The sequence below is a fragment of the Triturus cristatus genome, chromosome 7, assembly GCF_964204655.1.
Source record: "Triturus cristatus chromosome 7, aTriCri1.1, whole genome shotgun sequence".
NCBI lineage: Eukaryota > Metazoa > Chordata > Amphibia > Caudata > Salamandridae > Triturus > Triturus cristatus.
The window spans coordinates 806,435,085-806,456,409 of NC_140590.1; positions in this window are offsets into that span (position 1 = coordinate 806,435,085).

Genomic DNA, 21,325 nt, shown 5'->3' on the forward strand with positions numbered 1-21,325 from the left:
TGTGACTTGGATTTCAGTGTGAAGGAATTCTGTAAGCCTTTCTGATTTTGAATTTTTCTAGGAATGATAAGTGCAAAAGACCAGGCAGTAGCCCTCCACAATGCCTGACCTGCATACCTCAACCACCACCTCTCCTTCTACATTCCCACCAGATATCTCCACTCTACCCAACTGTCCCTGGCCATCATCCCACAAATCTGGAGGGAGATCCTTCTCCTACCTCACTGCTAAGACCGGGAACTTCATGCCTCTGCACCTCAGGAAATCACCAATGCTGCCGCAATGCAGGAAGGACCTCAAGAAATGCCTTTTCGACTGAACCGCAGATCCAACCACCCTCGGAGTCCCCTTGAGACTCTTATGGGTGATTAGTCACTCTTTAGAAAAACACTGATTGATTAGTAATTGTTCTAAATATTGACTGCAGTCATTACCTTCCACATCTTCAGGTAAATTGAAGATATGCAAGTTATACTCTTGATTATGATTTTCTAAATCAAGTAACAAGGAAGACATCGGCAAAACGTTTGCTGTAATAGATGCCAGACTGTCTATTTTTCATTTGTTATCCTGAATTTTAATGGTTATATCAGAAACCTTCATAGAAAAGCTGGCCATGTCTTTGTGTATATTTTTAACTTCTGACACAATATTCTCTGTATTAGATCGAACTGCTTGTAGTTCCTCTAATAAAGTGGATAAAGAAGACTCCTCCGATTCCACAATTTTTGACTTGACTGGTGGAGGTCAAACTGTTTGCTTGCATTTAATATTTCCAAAATGCACATTTTTCCATTCCATAGTGATAAAGTAATTATATACAGAGACAAGCACAAATTAAAGTGAAGAAGCAGTAAAATAGAAAGGAGTGGTTTAGGCCTCAGCCGCGTCCTTTCCAGGGAGTAACACCACCCTCCTGATCGGAAACTGCAGCAGCACCTTACTAGGGGGACTGGTGAAATCCTCAGATAGGGAATACCAGTTAAACTGCAGGAAACTCCTCAAAAATTAAACCTCCATGAAGCGCTATATATGTGTTGCTGCCACAATCCAAATTGGAAGGTAAAATGTAGCCTTAAATGTATAAAAGTGTCATCAATAATGCAGGCTTCAGGGAGAGTTAGCGGGAGGTGGCCATTTTGCAATGCGCACTTGCGCGACTCTCTTGGAGTCAGCTTTTTACATCGCAAATCATATCACACATGAATTTGTGTAGTGAAACCTCATAATTTATCATGCTAAATATAACTTACTGCCACCAATGTTTCAACCAACAGCGTCCCAACAGTACATTTACCGAATGGAAATCCACAATCACCTCAATCTCCTCATTCATCATATGAGGTAATACCAGTTTTAGGCACATTTTTGTTCCTCATTTTACCCACTTTAGAATTAGCCCGTTCTGAACCAGTGACGTAATGTAAAATGATACCCCCACCCCGCAAAATGTGACAAGGTGGCCATATCGCACAACTATTCATTGGCCTTGGATGGAAAGGGGCTCCTCTAAAGGGTTGGGGGCCCATGCATGCAAGGGCTGGAGTAGCCTGTGTTACGCCTCTATGCTGAATACCCCTGGCAAATGGCTCCATTTTGCTCTATATATTGCACTCCATGTGCTGTTTTCTTACTTTCTTAATGCCACATAGAAGGTAGGGCTTACACACACTATTCTTTAAGCGATGCTTAATATGATCCAATTAAAATGACAGTGCTTCGTGAATCATCTTATGGTCACAATCTTGAATTTCTTCATAAAAATCGATTGGAATACAAATCATTGATCCTATTCATTTTGTTAGAAAACAGCCACTTGTCAGCCAGCTAATATGTTTCTCTTGGGGAGAATTGTGAATGTGTTCATATTTCTGTGTGTTAGGGCATCTATGTCCATCTATGACCCATATCAGTGATTCTACAATGTAGAGAAGATTACGTGCATGTTCAATTATTTTGACTTTATTGCTGCGCAGAAATATGTAGTGGTGGAATCATTTCACTTATCTCCAGTAGGCACACGTATAGGAGCTGGTTTCGCCTAAAAGTGGCTGAGAATCATTGCAACATCTTTTATCTTTCACAGATTTATCATGGAGCAAAGAGCCATTCCTTTGCTATATGTAAATTCATATGCATCATTCATTCCAAGTTGGTGTGCAGATCAGTTGGCATGATTAGCGGGTTTTCGCACACCCCTCTTTATCACATGGATGACCTGTTGTTGAATTTACATTGCGAACTTCTCAGTTGACTTCTTGAGGTGATTCTTATTTGACATAGTACATGTATTTTTGCATTCAGATTGTATTCCATGGGGCCTCTAATCCTAAAAGTGTAATAAACTGGGGCACTTCCTTTGTTAGTTGCATGTCACAATCACCCCCTCGTGGGTGGCTCAGGATGTGTTTTATACCAGAGTAAATTAGGTCCGTGCCTTTACCCTCATGCTTGTCCCAAAAGTGTTTCTTCATTGGATAACTACTGTTACACTATTTAATTACTCCTAACTACTATAAGATTCTTATTTTTACTTGCTTTGTCAAACTTCCAACGTATTTCTTTCCACAAGTTCACTCCAGTACATAGGTGACAAACTCAGTATGGCATTTAATTCATTCCTTTATTTGCAGTTCTAATTTAAAATGCTAAATATTCTTTTTACCATGCGCACATGCTTTACAGTATACACATCTCCGGATTTTATTCTGCCCAGATCTCAACCAATCATGTCCTCCTATTTTGTTTCGTGTTCAAGCTAGCTTTTCACCAGTATGTCTCCCAAAGATGCTACTTTTCTGTATGTTACATTTGGATGTGGACCAAGTAGTGTTTTAAATATTCATCTCTCCGCAGCGAGCTCTAGTGCTTGTGCAGTATTTTATTGATTTGATGATATTACTTATTACATTCCTTAATGAATCAATCTTTACTTGTTGCCTTTATCGATTTTCTGTTGCCATTTGTTATTCATACTTGCAGATATTCTCTTTTTTCATTTTCACTCTGTTTTATGCATCTTGCAATACTGATTCTTGGTAACCACTTTCTCTGAACCTTTTGATCTCACGTGCTGCTTCCTGGTTAGTCATTCTCCCTGGAGCAAGCTCTGCGCACCCTCAATAGCTCGCTATTAGGGATGCTCGATTCTGTATTTTGGGATGGAGTTAAGTCCACGGACAGAAATTTAAAATGAACGTATCAGAGCAAAAAGTGGGAGTAATGAAGATGAACGTGATTCAGTTGGATAAGATGAGAAAGAGAGATAGCTCAGTGGGTGGAAAACACACTGCAGAGATTACTCTGGCAGTAGTTATAAGTCATAGATTTGAATCCTTGTAGGGCATCTCACCTTTTTTATCCTATGAGGTACATTAAATACTCAGCATTGAACGGGGGTAATAATATATTACCTATGATGGAAGTTATAAGTGACAATCGAATTTGTTCAGTCAAGAAATGTGCATGTTCACCAGTATTCTATAATTAACAGCAGCTGAAGAATTTGAGAGACTATACATTTGATGTAAGTTAGTAAGAAGTGTCAAGATTTGTCCTGATGAAAAACACAGTTATTCCCTATTTATTGTTCACTGCAACCCAGTGGCATAGCTAGAACTTCGCGATGGCTGCAGGTAAGAGTGGGGGGGGGGGCGTGCCAGTGATTCCTGCGTTTGCCCCCCACGACAGCCGCAGGTGAGGGGGGGAGGGTGCCACCCCAATACCCATCCCCGCTTGCTACGCCACTGCAGCAACCCTCCGTCCAATGAGAAGCAGTTGACACATAATCAGTAAACCCTGAAAGGAAAGGGAATGAGCCGCCTGACAGCCTATTTTAGGGATATGCAAATCAGCCAAGAGATGAAAATAAAAGCAATGCCAGGCAAATCATTTTTTGCCAAAGAAGCACCCTGGCAATGATCCAGCTAGCTATGAATCAAGCCAACAAGGGAGTCAAGGGGATGTGATGGAAGGGACTCCCTGTGGTCATCTCCCCTTCCAGCCCCTGCCCCTCCCTTTAGGGTTTAAAACTAAGGATGGAGACAGTACTGCACTGCCACATTGCATGTTTCTGCTGAAATAACTCCATGCTTTGCTCCACTCACTCCACGAGGGATCAGGAATGTGCTATTAGGTAAGACTAGATAATGTGCTACATATCGCCTTCCTACAATACTACTGCTGTCCCCATATTTAGGTTATGAAAAGAAAAATTGTTAGATTCTGCAAGTTCCTTGTGCTATGCCAATATGTATAATATACAATAACGTGTATGTATGTACTCTGATAATATCATGAGTAACCCCAGACTACAAGAGGAAGCAGTCGTTACACTTCGGTGACATGAACATGCATTGGCTGGCCCCCAAAAAATCCTTAAGATGACACCGGACAATTTTGACGTATCACACCACCCATCAGTTCCAGTGGCCCCTACGTGCTGCTATGGGGTTCATAGTCTAAGGTGGTTTGTCCCAAATGTAATATAAAACGCTGAGTTGGGGATTCACAACCCATGACCCTCAGCTTTAGTCACGTCTGCATGATTGAGCTTCTAGCTGAATGATGCCATCTGATCCTGACACCAAATGTCTCTTATTCACCTGTCTATTCCCTTGCGTCCATGTATGTATTTTAATAAGCAAGTGTGTCTTCTTGCTTTATATCTCCCTGCGTTGCTGGCTCCTGTATCCACCGTCTGGCTGTGGGATATTACCATGGATGTTCCCATGAGGGGGGCTGGTCTTGCCACTTATGCCAACTTGTGCAAGTATGTAGAGATGAGAGATGCATGTTGGTGCCAACTGCATTGCCAGTGGAATTGTTTGTTTTACAGAGTCTTCAAGTTTTCTAGGTGATGCTGTGGGATTCAACCTTGTCTCAAGATAATGCATTTTCCACTTATGCCAGAAATGGTGTGTGCAGCTAAATCAGGAATTACAAGGTTTGTGCTAATGCTGCATTCCCGCTATTTCGCCCCCTTCCTGAACAATTCATGAGGTCAAATATAGTGATATTATTTAGGGTTGAGCCCTGACATGGGGGATTACCATGGGAACCATCACATGTGATTACTCAAAAGGACAATCATTTAATCAACAATATCAACCATTTAACTTGGGTAATAGAGAGAGACAAGCAGAGCTCTACAAATCCTCCTTACATTGCAAGGATTCAGAGCCATTCAGTCTGGCAGCATACAAGGACAGTCTAGGCCCGCCCAGTATATAAATATCTATACATATATGCAAAGCAGCATACCTGGTGGATTGCCCCTCTTTGGCGCCTTTTCTGGCTTAAAGATCAACACAATCCCTTGAGCATTTGTAAGATAGACAATGGAAGTAGCATTATCCATTCGATCTCTAATTATCTGCAACCAATTTTATATGTTAGATCCAGGATTGCTGCTGAAAAACAAAGCCCTAGGGGTGTGTTTTAATGTACTGTGCACTTTCGCCATTATGAAACCAGACAAGTGTCTTTGGTTATCACTGAATTCTATTGAGTCCTAACCGCAATTTTCCGCATAGAATGGCGGACTCTTTTTTAGTTCATCTTTAGGACTTTTCTTGAGGGTCTTATCTGGTAAACAGCTCAGCACTGAATTTCATATTGTATTTTTCCTAATGAATGTACTTGAGTTGTGAGCTGCGCTGATTTGGCTGGTTCTGTAATGAATTTTGTATTTTAGACCTGTATGCATGTATAATACTTTTATGTGTGTTTATAGTATACTTTTACGGTTTTGTGAACCGAAATAAATTTATTGATTGAAGTACATATCCGAATTGCCTCCTTGTGTTCCCAAATAGAAGTCGCACCATGATCTAATTTGAACCAACAAATTTATTTTGTTGGTTCATCTTTCACCACGAAGTGCAAAAACGTGCAATCAACGGCCATCAGGTTTTGCTTTCAACTGGGCCATGGAGTCCAAGTGTACAAACATTCCTTTTGAAAGTGACACATCTCAATAGTCCTTCTACCCTTACTAAAAACAAGTACAATGATTCCTCAAATACAATACATTGGCCCTCCTCCTACCACCATCACTATTTTCTCTCATACATTTTTTCCCTTTACATTGTTATTGTTAAATTTTACTCATTTTCACTCCTTTCATTTTGCCCAATTGGAACTGTTTATATATATTCTATTATCCTTCCCTTTATTAATTTCCTTAAGAATTAGTACCACAATGACAAAGAGTCAAAATTCTCCAATGCAATGATTATGAGATGAGACCCATCTACCATGAGGATACTTAAAACATTACTGTTAAGTACTTTTCCCATGTATCCTCACATCAAAGGATCCATCTCTGAATCAATTATAGATGGTAAGGGGATTTGCCAGGCAGACAGTTTCTTGCAATATCTTTCCACGTTTTAAAAACATTTTTCTTCCTATTTATTTTTCTTCCTATTCATTTCTCTCCCTGCATCCCGACAACAGAGCCTTTTTCATATCTCAAATATTAACAGATGGTCATAAACAATAAAACTTAGAAATGCCCACTATTACTCATTTCGCTGTTAAATGGCATACGTTGTTCTAATTACAGACCTCTTGAGATTCAATTAGTCTGATACTTCCATAATATTAAGCATATTTAACAGTCCATCATATCATTTCAAACAGTATTTTGTCAGGGTTCGAAGAAGTGCCAATACTTAAGTGCAATAAATGCATTTACAGTGCATCTTAAGTCTGGATTTTTATAAACATAATGTGCTTCAGCAATAAAGTGCAAATGCTAAAGTGTTTTAGGAAGTAAAGACCCTTCACATTTCATCTTATAACTTAAACAGTAAGATCAATCAAAATGCCTATTCAGATTTGTACATCATTTAACTAGTTGATCATGAGAGGCTACTATTCAAAATATAAATCTTCTCAACTAGTTAGCGACCTAGAGAGGATATCAATTAATAAGACTAACTAGCTGCAGTTGCCAATAAAATATGCAAGTCATTATCAGCTTTTTTGGATTTTCTTGATCTTATGCATATTAAACTACTCCATATTATATAAAACAACAATTTCGCACACTGCAAGAATATGCTAAAGTGCAGTAGCTGTACCACGAGGCATCCCAAATCTGGGACCATATGATCTCAATGTGCTTCAGAAATAAAGTGCAAATGCTAAGGTACTGTTAACAACAACTGCACAACATATCATTACAAAATCTCAAATCCCAAGACAATAAAATGTATTTCAATTCTTCTCACCATGCTCTTCTTATAGTCTGTTCATTGATATCATGGGCGTGAGTGCAAAAAGGAGAAATAAAGTATTTTCATCACATCTGAAAATTCTGAAAATTGTTTCCTGCAGGTCGACATGTAATTCTGCATCTGAATTGTGAAAAAGGGGAGCCCCACATCCATAAATATGATTAATCTTGACTCTGCTCTTCTCAGTTTCAAATCCCTGTCACCTCTTCTCTTTTACTTCCTTACATGTTTTATACCAAAGTAGCTTAATTCTTTAGGGTTCCCTCATGTTTTTATCAGAAATGTTTTCCTATGGGGTGAGAAAATTCTCGATTCTTTATTGCACATATTTGTTGACGGATCCTCAAATTCACTTTTTTCGCTGCGCTACCAACATAGTTTTTGTTACAAAGTAACAAATAAACAACTTGATCTGTTCCACATTTGCTGTTATATATATCTACATACACTACAAACAAAATTTTCAATTCTGGCTTAAATGTTAATTACTATAAACCTACTAAATCTTAATTTTTCAGCTTTGGAAAGATGACTAAATAAGGCCTACAAAAATATGTGAACTGCAGGTTACACGTAAATCGCTGCAAAAGGCGTTGAACCCACTGAACTATAATATCAGTGCGTTTGAAGAATTGAAAGCTTTGAAAATATGCAAAATCTCTCGTTGCAAGTCTGTTGCCCCTTGAACGCCCCAGTATCTTACCCTCCTGCGCCTGTCGTGAACACGAAGGCTTGCAGAGCAAGATTCTGCACTTTAATTATATTTCTCAAATGCCATTATCAGACGCCAAAGTGTTCCAGCACAGCCCGCGAGTCTCCAGGTCCAAGGAGAGCTTTTTAAGGTAACGCTTAATTCGCTGTGTAATTCGCTGGCAGTAGACATGCGGCGTTAAATAATGCACACTACACGGCTGTGATTCACGCTTTTCAGTTTCCACTCGCGCTCTAAGGAAGTGGACATGTCGCGTTTAGTCTGCGCCTCACTTATAAAGACTGGAAGTGGGTCAGCCCTGGCAGCATCCACTGCTGGAAAGAGGCCCTGTGCAAATACCTTGGCTGACTGATGGGTTTTGGTCCCAGGTGTGTCAGGGGCACATAGTTAAACTGCAAAATCAACTCCCTCTGCGGGCCTCGAAAGACTGACAGGAAAAAGGTTGGTGTATTAATGGAAACAGCTCTGCTTTGCTGCACGGTCGCCCAAGCAGAAAGAGAGATCTCTCATAACAAGGGAGACATCATTCACAGTTTCGCCTCCAAAATACCCTGTCCTAAGCAAGAGACGGTATCCAATTTGTACAAAAGAGACACCATTCAGAGCTCAGCCTCCTGACACTGTACACCCAGCAAGAGGCGCAGACCTTTGTGCCATGAAAGACATTTGTCACCGCGCAGCCTTCCAATGATGAGCACCCAGCGAGAGACAGTAAGAGACATCCGCATACCCCTTTCGCGTCATACTGTCCATTCAGCTGTTAGAAGCAGCAGTCGTAAAAAAGAGACATCCTTCGGGAGCTCAGCCTTCTGTACACTCAGCCAGAGAAAGTAACTTTTACTGGAAGGGGAATCCGTCACACTTCACCCTCTTAGTAGACACTCAGCGGAGGGAGCAGCCCTTTCACCGGTAGAGATCCCGCACGCATCATCCTGTAAGGCTTGTACTCTAACCAAGAGAGAGCAGCCTTTAAAACAACACTTGCCACAGAGCTCTATCCCCAAAAACTGTGCATTCAACAAAAGGCACCAGTCCTTTTGAAGAAGACCCTCCTCACAGTTCAGTTTCACAATAATGTACCTCTGAAAGAGGCTGTAACAAAATATGAATCCTATGTGTGGAGAAAAAAACTTAAGTGGTAACTCCTCCCAGGGAGGGAACTGCAGCCAACAGACACAAAGGGAATACTCAGTACTTCCACATGGATTTTCTGAAGCAGAATGTTCCACGTACAGATTCCTTATAGCAGGACACTACGCTTCGGCCCTCTTGAACCAACAAACATATTGAAAGAAAAACTGTGGATAATGTAACTCTGTGAAAAGAACATAGATGAGTAGTTGGTGTTGAACCTCCATCAAAAATGATCCTGCTTGACCACACTCACCTGCACCTCATGCACAATATTGCCTACAGTTACTTCTTTTACATAAGCAGCCGCACACTCATCCATTTCATTGTACACCCTGTTTGCTGCTCTCTTGACCACTGATAATCTGGAAAGCCAATCTGCTGGTATGTTTCTCTTCCCTGGCATAACCTGCATTGTGAAGCTGTATACTTGTAATTTCAATCACCATCTTGAAATTCCTGAGCATGCCCAACAAGCCCCCTTGGTTGTGCGAACACCCACTAACGGCTGGTGATCTGTTCTCCCAACAAGCTCCTTGCCACAGACAAACTTCCTGAAATATTTCACCCCCCAACGACAGTCCAATCCTTCTTTTTCAATTGTGGAGTAGGTCTTCTCAGAACCTCTTTAGGCTCTTGATGTGTTTGCTCCTTGTGAGCAATAAAACCTCCAATCCCAGAATTGCTGAATCTGTGCCTATTACGTTGTTGTCACTGGTGTCAAATGGCTTCAATACCGCTGCTGAGGCAATGTCTTCCTTTAATGTTTTTGCCTCCTCATCACACCCCTCACACAAGACTAAATTGTTACTTATCTTCATAAACCCTCCCATAGTCGTATTGCAAATTTTGGTTGTTAATCAAGGGTAACATTCATCAATCCCAAAAAGGAACAATATTGATCCTTACACTGAGGGAACAGATCTTCTCCAGTGGCTCTTACCAAGTTGGTGCCCTCAATAGTCCATTCCACTGATGAGAACTAGTCTTATATTTTTCTTTTTCTAATGGTTAGAACACTCTCCTTTAAAATTACTAACACTTTGATTAGAGTCAAGCCATTGATCCCTGTTTTCTCAAAATGTTGAAATATTGCCTTAGAAGTGAGTTAGATTTTGAATTCCCTTGAAAAGGTGGTGCATTGCCCTCTGAAACAACCATAGAGTCTAACCCAAAGGGCATCTGTTTGTACCTATGTGCTCTCTTATGTCGTGACAAAGGAAGTGAAAGGTCCGGATTAAGGATATTTAGCAAATGGGTGATTATCATCAGCATTTCACCAATGTCAGACAGAATGCCTGTCTACTGAAGTGGCAGCATTGCGATCACACAGGTCAATGCAAAGCCTGCGTTTGTCATTCCCCTTTGTTTAGCCAGTATTAATAGTGCCAACCATTTGGGTGCTTCATTATTCTTAATTGCAATTTCCTCATGCAACCCCAGTGGCTCATGCACCACCAAGGGCACATTCATGACTTGATGCAAATTTGGCACAGATCCTCCTTTAAAATTATTGTGTGTGAAAACACTTCAGCAACCCTGGTCTCAATAGGGAATCTTCCCAATCGTTCAACCAGATAGCATTTGCCTTGGCATTCTCTGTGTCAAGTACCAAGCGATTAGGATCCGCTGCTAATTGCAAATCCCAAAGTTGAGGCTACCCGAACAAACAAAACCTATCTCTGGCCAAATACAATTTGGACTGAATGCTTTTTCCCTCGAAATGCTTCAAGGGATTGTTCCCATAAGTAACATGCTTTATATCTGGAGGTTTAAGTCCTCTGAATAGAGGAAAATAGTTTTTTGCCATTGAGGATATAATGTGTATATTTGGGTGAAATGTAAAGTTCACTGGTGTAATTTGTATAATTTCAGGAATTTGTCATTATGGTTGTTATGCAAAATTCCCCAAATCACTCCAGTATACCACTTCTTGTATTCACATGCCTTATGCGGCAAAATTGTAATGTGAATGCACCATTCACTGTAAATATTTACTGTGAATGTAATGGAAAAACGGAACATGGGCCGCTGTTGTTCAGCGTGCTTTTGCTCCAGCCCTATTTGTTTATTGCAAAATGCATCCTTGTGTCAAAATTTGACATGAGGAGGATGCATTTCATACTAAATATAGTGCAAAATGATGGATTTACATTTTGTATAATTTTATGTAATTTCCCCGAAAATTTGCCAATTTCACATACCTGTAATGACATGCCCATGACAATCATCACTCAAACTTCTCGCTCATCAGTCTTGATCTTACAATACAGGTTATCCCCACCTATACTTAGCACCTCACTGGTTTTGTAGAACAAACGCTTCTGTACCTCTACTGTCAACTTGCATAAATTGCTGTTGTGTAATTAGGCTAAATTACAGCAAAACCATGTGAGATAATGTGGAATTACACAAGGAGCATAATCCTGCATTTAGTGCTATTTTCTTAGTGCAAACTGTTCCCTTGCATCCAAAATAGACAATATGATACATTTTGCACTAAGAAAATAACACTAGAATCAACAGAACATGTACAGCAGCAGCCGCTTCCACTCTGTTCCTGTGCTCTGGTGTTAGGCACTTTTATCCCAAAGTACTCTAAACTATGCTAGCGGGTATTATCGTTTAATTTTCTGTGATTTCCCGTCAAAGAGTAACCTGAGGTTACCAAAATTATCTTGATTTCTCCTGTTTGGAGAAATTCCCCGGCCGTCTAAGTGCACCCGGTTACAATTCCCTTAATTTTACACTTACACCAAACATGGCCTAAAGGAGAGCAACTGTCATCCGAAGCTGAATGTTCCTTCATTTAGTTAGAATTACTTATATTTGATTTTGCCTTAACCTCTCTTATCACCATTATTGGACTCCTGATCTTCTCACTGTTCTTTCCCTTTCCTACCTCCACTTCCTTGGGCAGCAGTTGCTGACATTTCTTTCAATCTTTAGCTGGTGTTCTGAGCCCTTTGTGTAATGTCTATAGTTTTGTGATTTTCTCTGTTTTAAAAATATAATTTCTCCTGTGCTTTCTCATTGTAGACTTTTTGCACCAGTTGCTCTCTTACATTTCCTCCTGAAAAGTCTTGTATTGAGTGTAGCTGCTCTCAAAGGCTACACAATTCTTGCCTGGTTCTCCTGGCAATTGCCCTCTCCTCATGAATTTCAATCTTTCCACTTCTTCATGCTGTTTCTTCCTACAGTTTTGTCAAGTTTCGCAATCACCATTTCGTACTCATCCAGCTCTTATTCTTTGCATTCTCTTTCAGCGATGGTGGACAGTGTTTCAAAATTTTCTAACTTTCTGCTCCCAATCAATGCTTGAGCATTGCTAACTTCTTAAATGCTGCGAGGATGTCCCTGTCAACGGCCTCTAAGCCTTCTTCTCATTTTTCCCACACTAATACAAGTTCACCAGGGCTAATCAGCAACATAGGGAATTCTGACATTCCTTCCATGACAGAATAGTTGTGGAAAAAGTTTCCAAGTATGGAGAACACTCTTCCTGTTGTTGCCAACTGTCTTAGTAATAATGTGGAATACTTGGTTACACTTGTTGGCTTAAATTGTGGCAAGTTGGCCACAATTAGATCTCAACAGAAAAATCAAATATTTATATGGGCAACAGTGGGAAACTCAAAATTGTTCAAGAGAGCTTTGATCCAGTCACAAATTATCTTGAGCATTTTCACTACGAGTCCAGTACACGGTACTTGGGCAGCGGTCGAAGTGCATTAAAAAAAGTATGGGAACAGTGATGCTGTGCACAATAGGGGTGGGATGAGTGAGTGTGGGGATGAGTTTAAAGGCGTGGCTAAAATAAAAGTATTCTGTAACTTTTTCAGTCTTTCACCTTCAGGTAAGTACATATAAAATAACGAACAGCTTAAATGAAAAATAAATGCAATTTAAAGTAATCAGTGGGAAATGCACTTGGCTCGTAGTGAAACTGCTCAAGATAATTAGAGAAACCAAATGTGTAGGATCGGGGAAACATGGGTCACTGCTGCTGGGCTCTCACAAAAATAGATCATATTATTACTTGAGTCACAACCAGGGAGGCTAGTATCACACATAAAATTGTGGCAGCAATAACCTCTTTTATTGTCCCAACAAAAATTACACAGAGATATTTGAAACTACTTAAAGGTTTGGAAAAACACATACACTTTCTGTGGGATAAAACCTGGATAACAAAGTCATCCATATTTTCAGTAAAGGCATGATTTTGTGCATGGACGTCGATTCTCCAAAATGCAGGGGTAGCGGAAGAGATATCATGCACCCTCTGACCTCCAAATGGCGTCACAGGGAGTGAAATCATATGACCCTATAACCCAATTACGTAATTGGAAATGACATTGTATTACATTTTAGCTAAATTGAATCACAGCAAGTGACATTATGGAAGTGGATGAAAAATGACTACAGGAACATCTCACTGTAGTAGGAATACATTAAAAACCTTAAATGCATAAAGGTATCACCAATTCTACTAAAAATGCTCCTTCAAATATTGTCAGTACCTGTCAATATGCTCAAATATAATGTTGCTAAAAAAACAGGCCCTTTAAATTTTCCACAATTTACATGGTGTAATGTAGTGCTTCTTAACCTTTTCACTTCTCTGGACCCTCAGTTAATTATTGCTGTAACTCGAGGACCCCCACTAAATCATTATTGGGATCCAGGAACCCCAACTGAGTCATTACTGGAAGCCGGGTATCTCGGCCTAAGCACTTTTGATTATTTGAACCACAGAGCAGTGCACAAAAAATAGATGCAGTTTTTCTAAGTTCAATTGAACCACTCATCGTCCAAAATATATTCTGTTTAATGCACTTGCATTGCTCCCACAAATCAATCTGAGGATACAAATTTAATTTTTAGCCTCCAATTTCAATTTCATTCACATTTATAGAACATTTTAAAATTCTCAGCTGTGCAATTTGCATCTTTATTTATATGCGTTTTTATTAATCTGTTAATAATATTAAATTTTCTGAGTAGTCGCACACCCACTGGGTAGGCTTTGCGGACTCCCAGGGTCCTCAAACCACAGGTTCAGAACCTCTGGGTAATGAATATAATGCAAATTCCACCAATGGAGTTCAGAGATGTCCAATGGAATCTTATGTGAAAATCCATATAATCTTTGACAGCTCATTACATAAGACACAATGCAACCATGGCCTATTCACCACTGGTAGCCACTGCCAACTATCATAACATGAAGCAAAGAAAGAGAACAGGCTACATTCTCCAAAGCAAAACTCAGGTGTTCTTGTTACACCTTTGACTAGAGACCTATTCTTCAGACAGAGGTTTATTGCGACTTTCTGTGCAATACTTTATTTAACTATTTGACTGCACTATATAGAAAGGACACTGCACAGTGCTCAACTGATCCATTATGCAGAGCAACAACGCAGCACGCAATATGCAGTATAAGACGGCTAATTTAATTAGCAAGAACATACCCCTTCAGCATTGCATATAAATGGAAAGGCCTGATTCCACAGGATTTAAAGCATCACAAAGTTCCCTTTTTTACTACTCCAAGAAGCTCTATTTAATTTCTAAAATCGTTAGAGATGTACTTTCCTTTTTTTAAAGAGTAGTGACTGCACTAAGAAACAACGCCGAAGCAGAACGTTGCATTTATGTGAAATTATGGGGTCTGAAACCATTCCTTCGCATGCACTCTGGCATGCAAAACATGAAAGTATCTGCCTACATTATTTCACAAATGTACCCCTTTTAATCTCCTCCTTAATGGAATCAAAATGAAGCTTTTATGGAATGTGCATATAAAACATTAAATCAGTCAGTTTCACGAATATTGTCAGAGACTGCATGTGACTGTACACTGAACTATCTAAACCAAAACAATGTGCAATGCAGTTTCAGATACATGCACACAAGACACAAATTCAACAGCATGAGGTTTTATTCAGAGGTATGTGTTAGCTGAAGCCAAGTGCCACTTAAAATGTGCAACCCTTGAAACTGGTGTGGCTTGGAGATGCCAAGATCTGCATGTGTTGCTTGCGGTCAGTGTATAAATCAATGAGAACTAGCTACTAAGGAAGCTGCTAGTGTTTGGTAATAGGCAGGAAAAACATTTGCTTTTTTTAAAGACCCTCACACACCAACCTAGTTGGTGTCATGCTTCAACATCGGGTCCCACCCAAGGCACCGAGTGTACCTTGGGTGTGCTGCGATGCCTGACTACAGCGGAGCGGGTTTTGTTGAGTGAGTGGGCAGTGCTGATGTGAAGAGTATAGGTTAAAAGACTGTCCTTAGGGTCCCAAGTATCCAAAGGACTATTTTATTAGTGGGCCTTAGGCAGTATTAAAAACAAGGTGGTGGATATGAGTGGAGGTGATTAAGAACTCCCATATCCTATGTGGTCAACATGTTTCAGCCAGTGCCTTAAAATAAAACCGGCTTGATTCAGAACCTTATGCAAGTGAAAGTTAAAAGGTGATGGTCTAAGTAAGTGTTAAGACCAGATATGTGACGCACTTGCTAAGGTGTGCTATATGTAAGAGGATGGTTTCCTCTAGAGGCTTATTTTTTGTAATTTATAGTGAAAAGCCCCATGAATTCCGGGAGGGGACCCGACCTTGAATCACAAATTCATCAAGATCTGCGACCCATTTTCAATCCTGTTGCAGCTTGCATCGAATGGCCGCAACACGTTTGAAAAAGGGTCGCAGATCTTGGATAAGAATGTAGGAACCAGTCTTGGTCATGAACTGGACTCCCCTCATGGAGATGTCAGTCAGGTGCTTAGTAGTCCAGGGTGATAAACTATGCTCCGTTTGTGGAGTTTGTGGAATTTGGGAACCCAGTGCTCTGCAGCAGAGCACAGAGTTCCTGATTTCCGCATTCCTGGGCATGAAGCAGGACTTTTTTTTCTGTTTGCGTGCTTGAGATTTGTTTTGGCACTCGCTCGCAAGTGCCACAATAAGTTTTGGCTGCTAGCGCGCTTGTGCGAAACTTGTGCACTGCTTCCAGCCACGTCTGCACCAATGTAGTGCTGATTGCAATTGCAAACGGAGTGCTCGAGCAGCTTTTGTGCTCGAGAAGCAGCTGAGAGGTTTTTCGAGGGGATTTTCTTTTCCAACTGGCCATTCGAGTTGCTTTTTTTGCGCAAGAATCCTTTTAAAAAAAAACTATTTTCCCAGCAGGAAGAAAGTGCCCCAGAGACTCCAACTTTCTGTTTGTGTCTAGCATGCTTCTCCCAGTGCTTTATCTGTCTCCTGGTCACTTTTATTGAAAATTGGAGCTGGAAGGATCACTCTCCTTATCTGCTGCATATATGCCATTGGATTTAAAGACTTTGTATTTGAGATTTCACAAGTGAGTTTAAAAACTGTTTTATAAGTGTGTTATTTGTTTGATTGGGGGCATCCACCAGGATTTATTTGTACTTGTATTCCACTATAAAAATGTATTGTGGTGGGGGGCCTGCATTTTCTGTAGGGGCCAAGATATTTTGTTGCATGTAATTTTTCTTCTTTTGGAAAGGAAATATGTTTCACAGTTTAGTTCATTTTCTCAATTTAAAAAAATTTATTTAGCAATTTTTATTTATTACTATGTGGCCTAGTCTGCCAATTGGCATTCCAGCCGGTAGGCCCTATACTGGTCATGGGTGTATGAAACAACTGTTTCTGTGGTGTCTATTGGATTGAAACACCATTTAGGCCATAGATGGCATTGGATTAAATTACAAAATGTGTTTTTTGGGGGTATTTCAATTTGTTTTCTGCAAACAGTGTATAGGCGGGGTAATTATATTTCCTGCCTTTGGAGGATGTGTGTTGTTGTAAAAACACATTTTTGTTTTTTGGCATTGCTGATTTTGTGCTGTTTTCTCTGTGTTACCACCATGCCTCCTTTGTCTGGCCAGTGTGGCATGGTATTTGCCATAGGCCACCATCTGTCTTTGTTCCCCATATCATGAGGCCAGGGGTCATTTCTTTTATAGTCAGTGTCTATAAATGACTGCATGTGTTCTTTGTTTTCCATGCCTCCTGCTTGCTGTTGTTTGATCATGTGGCCAGTGGCCATTTTATGTAGTTAGCCAGTGTACTTTTGCCATGAGCCTGCATGTGTTCTTTCGTATGTCCAGGCCTCCTTGCTGGTTTTTGTTGTGACCATGTGGCTGGTGGCCATTTTGTGTAGGCAGCCAGTGTGCTTTTGCCACAGGTCTGCATGTCTTCTCTGTTCCCTATGCCTCCAGCTTGTTGTTGTGACCGTGTGGCTGATGGCCATTTTGTGCAGCCAGTCTGTGTGGTTTTGCCATAGGCCTTCATGTGCACTTTGTTGTGGCTATGCCTCCTTGCTTGCTGCTTAACACTGTGGTTGGTGGCCATTTGGTGTAGCCAGACAGTGTTTTTTGCCATAGGCAGGGTCGAACTGGGAACCACAACCGGCCCTGGCAAAGTGCTCTGCCAGCCCCCTCCCCCAGGGACGGGGGTGTCGCCGAGCTCTTTGCCAGGGTTGTTTTCGGCCGGTTTTGTTACAGGGTCGATTTTGCAGCTATGCTGCATAAACGGCCCTGTAACAAAAATGGCCCCCAGGGGCCCGAAACCAGCCCACACCCGTGCGGCGCACCGGGGGATTGCCCGGTGCCCGCCTCAGTCAGTCCGGCCTTGGCCATAGGCCAACATGTGTTCTTTGTTGTGGCCATGCCACCTTGCTGGTTGTTGTTGTGACCATATGGCTGGTGGCCATGTTGTGTAGGCAGCCAGTAAGCCTTTGCCATAGGCCTGCATGTCTTCTTTGTTCCCCATGTCTCCTGCTTGTTGTTGTGACCATGTGGCTGGTGGCCATTTTGTGTAGTCAGCCAGTGTGCATTTGCCATAGGCCTGCAAGTGTTCTTTGTTGTGGCCATGCTTCCTTGCTTGCTGCTTGGCCATGTGGTCGGTGGCCATTTTGTGTAGCCAACGTGTGTGCTTTGGCCATAGGCCTGCATGTGTTCTCTGTTGTGACCATGCCTCCTTGCTTGCTGCTTGATCATGTGGTCGGTGGTCATTTTGTGTAGCCAGCCTGTGTGCTTTTGCCATACTCCTGCATGTGTTCTTTGTTGTAGCCATGACTCTTTGTTGGTTGTTTTTGTAACCATATGGCTTGCGGCCATTTTGTGTAGCCAGCCAGCGTGCTTTTGCCATAGGCCTGCATGTGTTCTTTGTTGTGGCCAGGCATCCTTGTTTGCTTGCTTGACCATGTGGTCAGTGGCAATTTTGTGCAGCCTGCCTGTGTGCTTTTGCCATTGCCCTGCATGTATTCTTTGTTGTGGCTATGCCTCCTTACTTGCTGCTTGACCATGTGGTTGGTGGCCATTTTGTATAGCCAGGCTGTGTGCTTTTGCCTTAAGCCTGCACATGTTCTTTCTTGTGGCCATGCCTCGTTGCTGGTGGTTGTTACGACCATGTGGATGATGGCAATTTTGTGTAGCAAGCCAATGCGCTTTTCCATAGGCCTGCATGTCTTATTTGTTCCCCAATCCCAATGCCTTCTTGCTCAGTGTTGTTTTTGGCCATGTGACACTGGCTGGCAGCCATGTTGTGCATCCAGAAAGTGTGCCTTTGCCATAGGAATTCATGGAAGGATGAGATATTGATGCAGCGTGGAATGTTAAATCCTCCCTTCATTACAGATCAAATATCACACTAGCACATTCACTCAATACATTCACCAACACTCATACTACATTGATCCGTTCTTACGGGAGAGATAAATTGTCCAAACGCTGAAATGAAAGGAATACCTTTTCAACTAAGGAACCTAATTTACCCGAGCCTACATTAAGTACTTTTATTAAACTCTGAATCTCGAGATATTCCCTCCATTTAATCGATGAATCAGTTAGTTGATTTTGGATATTTGGTGACACAATTCTTTAATCTACATTTAATCTTATTCTAATTTCTCTAAATAAATCACCCGAGACATTTGTTCATTAGACTAATAATTTTGTTTATCTAATCAATTTCAATTTCAATAAGTCATAAACCAAATCACCGAACATCATATTTACCTAATCTGGCTATTAGACGTCCTCTAAGTCAATCAAGTCGTGGAAAAGTCTTTAATTCATCAAAGTCAGGCAGCAATTCAGTTTTTTAAAGATTCAGGATAACAGCTGTCCAGCAGTTTTACCGTCCTCTCCGTCAGCATAACGTCAGGAAAAAGGAAAGTTCGCTCAAAGAGAAGGATCCTAATTCGCTTTGTCTACCTACTTTTATAATGAAACTAACGTCAAAATGTAACAAAAATCAATTTTAGGCAGTCCTGATTGGCTGGTTTGGGGTCATTCGGTAAAGTTCTCACATAGTCCGTTAGGTTAAGTCATCACACTTGCTGGTTCCGGTTTTAAAGACAGTCCTTTGTTTCGTGAATTTGGCGATTCTCCCAGTGTTTCCTTGATGGGTACATCTTGCCTGGGGTCAGGACGAGGCCACTGTTGCTAGCGGTGGCGCAGGCGCACTTCACCCGAAACCTCGTGAAACGGTAGTAGTCACGTCGTGTGTCTCAGTCAGCCATCTTTTCTTAGGCCCAAATGGTCAACTTAAGCAAAACAAACACAAAATGTAAATAAAACATTGAAATGGCTCATAAAATGTTAAACCCTCACTAATTCCCCTATATGTAAGTAATTATCTAGCATGATAGCAACATTTAAAGCGTTTATATTCACCCAGTGATGTCATCTGGTGCAACTCACAATTACGTCACAAAAGCATCATTTATCACGCAATATTCTAATTTTCTACCATTAGTATGCGTACATATATTAGTATACAGTTAGTTTAGCCATAATGCAAATCCCACGTGTAATTTTTTCGTTAATATAATTGGTGAGTTATCACTTCAAACAGATTAATAATATTACAATTAATAGATTATTCGGATTAATATAAACATGCAGAAATGGGGGGGGCATACAAAATGTTGTACTACCCGCTCCAGCAATACCCCCTTTGGTGATTATATCACCACACCATCAAAATTGTGTATCCCTTTTACGGAATTTCAAAGTGATTTCTTGTTTTCATTCGTAATTCAGTTTCCCCTGTTTCTTCACTTTTTGCTGATTTATACATACTCTCCTTAATTTCCTCCAATTTTATCTCATCAAATTCTCTCTCTTGTTTTACGTCTTTTCTCCTTAAATTTTCTCTTTTTGACTTTTTCAGATTTTTATTCTTTTTACAACACATACACCCCAATCTTATCATTAATACTGTAAAAATCACATAGGTTAATGGAAATAATATCTTACCTAAAAAGGTACTACCTACATTTACTAAGAAATTTTGAATAGCTGACATCTTCCTTCCAATCTTTTCCCATACACCTTCAACCTCCAGTGGTGCAATTTCATCATGCAATTCTGTAATATTTTTAATATAAATTTTCAAATCTTTACTTTCGTCAGGAATGTAAGTACAACAATGTTGAACTTTCAGCATTCCACGGACTCCACCCTCTTTTGCCAATAATATATCAAGGGCAAGTCGATTTTGCATTACCATAGCACGCATGCAACCATTTCAGTGTTTACCAATAAAAATCCTCCAGCAGTGCTTGTTGACAAGCGATCCACTACTGTTGAAAGTCTTCTAATTTTGTGTGCATTCAGAGATATTATGAAACCAGCGGAAGGTGCACAGTCCGTTGCAGAACAGAATAGCAAAACAATAGTTATTGTAGAGAAATACAAGAGATCCTGCAAATAGTTGGGACAACCCCTCACAGGAGGTAGGAGTCCATCAGCCCACCCTTATTGGCGGAGCATCGTCATCTGGTACTCCTGGGAATCACTGTCTAGGCCCGAAATCGCAGATCCCCAAGGACTCTGCCTGGTGCACAGACCAGTGATACCCAGAAAGGAAATACACTCCTGCCAGGGTGTGTGCCCAAGTAGTCGAGGGCTCCAGTGGTGTGCAGTGCAAGAAAGTGATGTGAAGTTAAAAATGAATACTTGGTCAAAAAATATGTTTAATGTGGATCAACCAAGTTTCATGTCTAAAAGAACCTATAGTCTGATATATATTTTTACAGTCTAATCTTTGGTTCGTGTGGAAGTGTGGTCGACATGTTTCAGCCGATACGGTGACTTAACCCGGCTTTCATCAGGACCGAAAGAAAAAAAGCTACTGCCAAACTAATTATAAAGTGATAAAACTAAGCCCATGCACCAATTGTGAGTGTGGGGTACCAG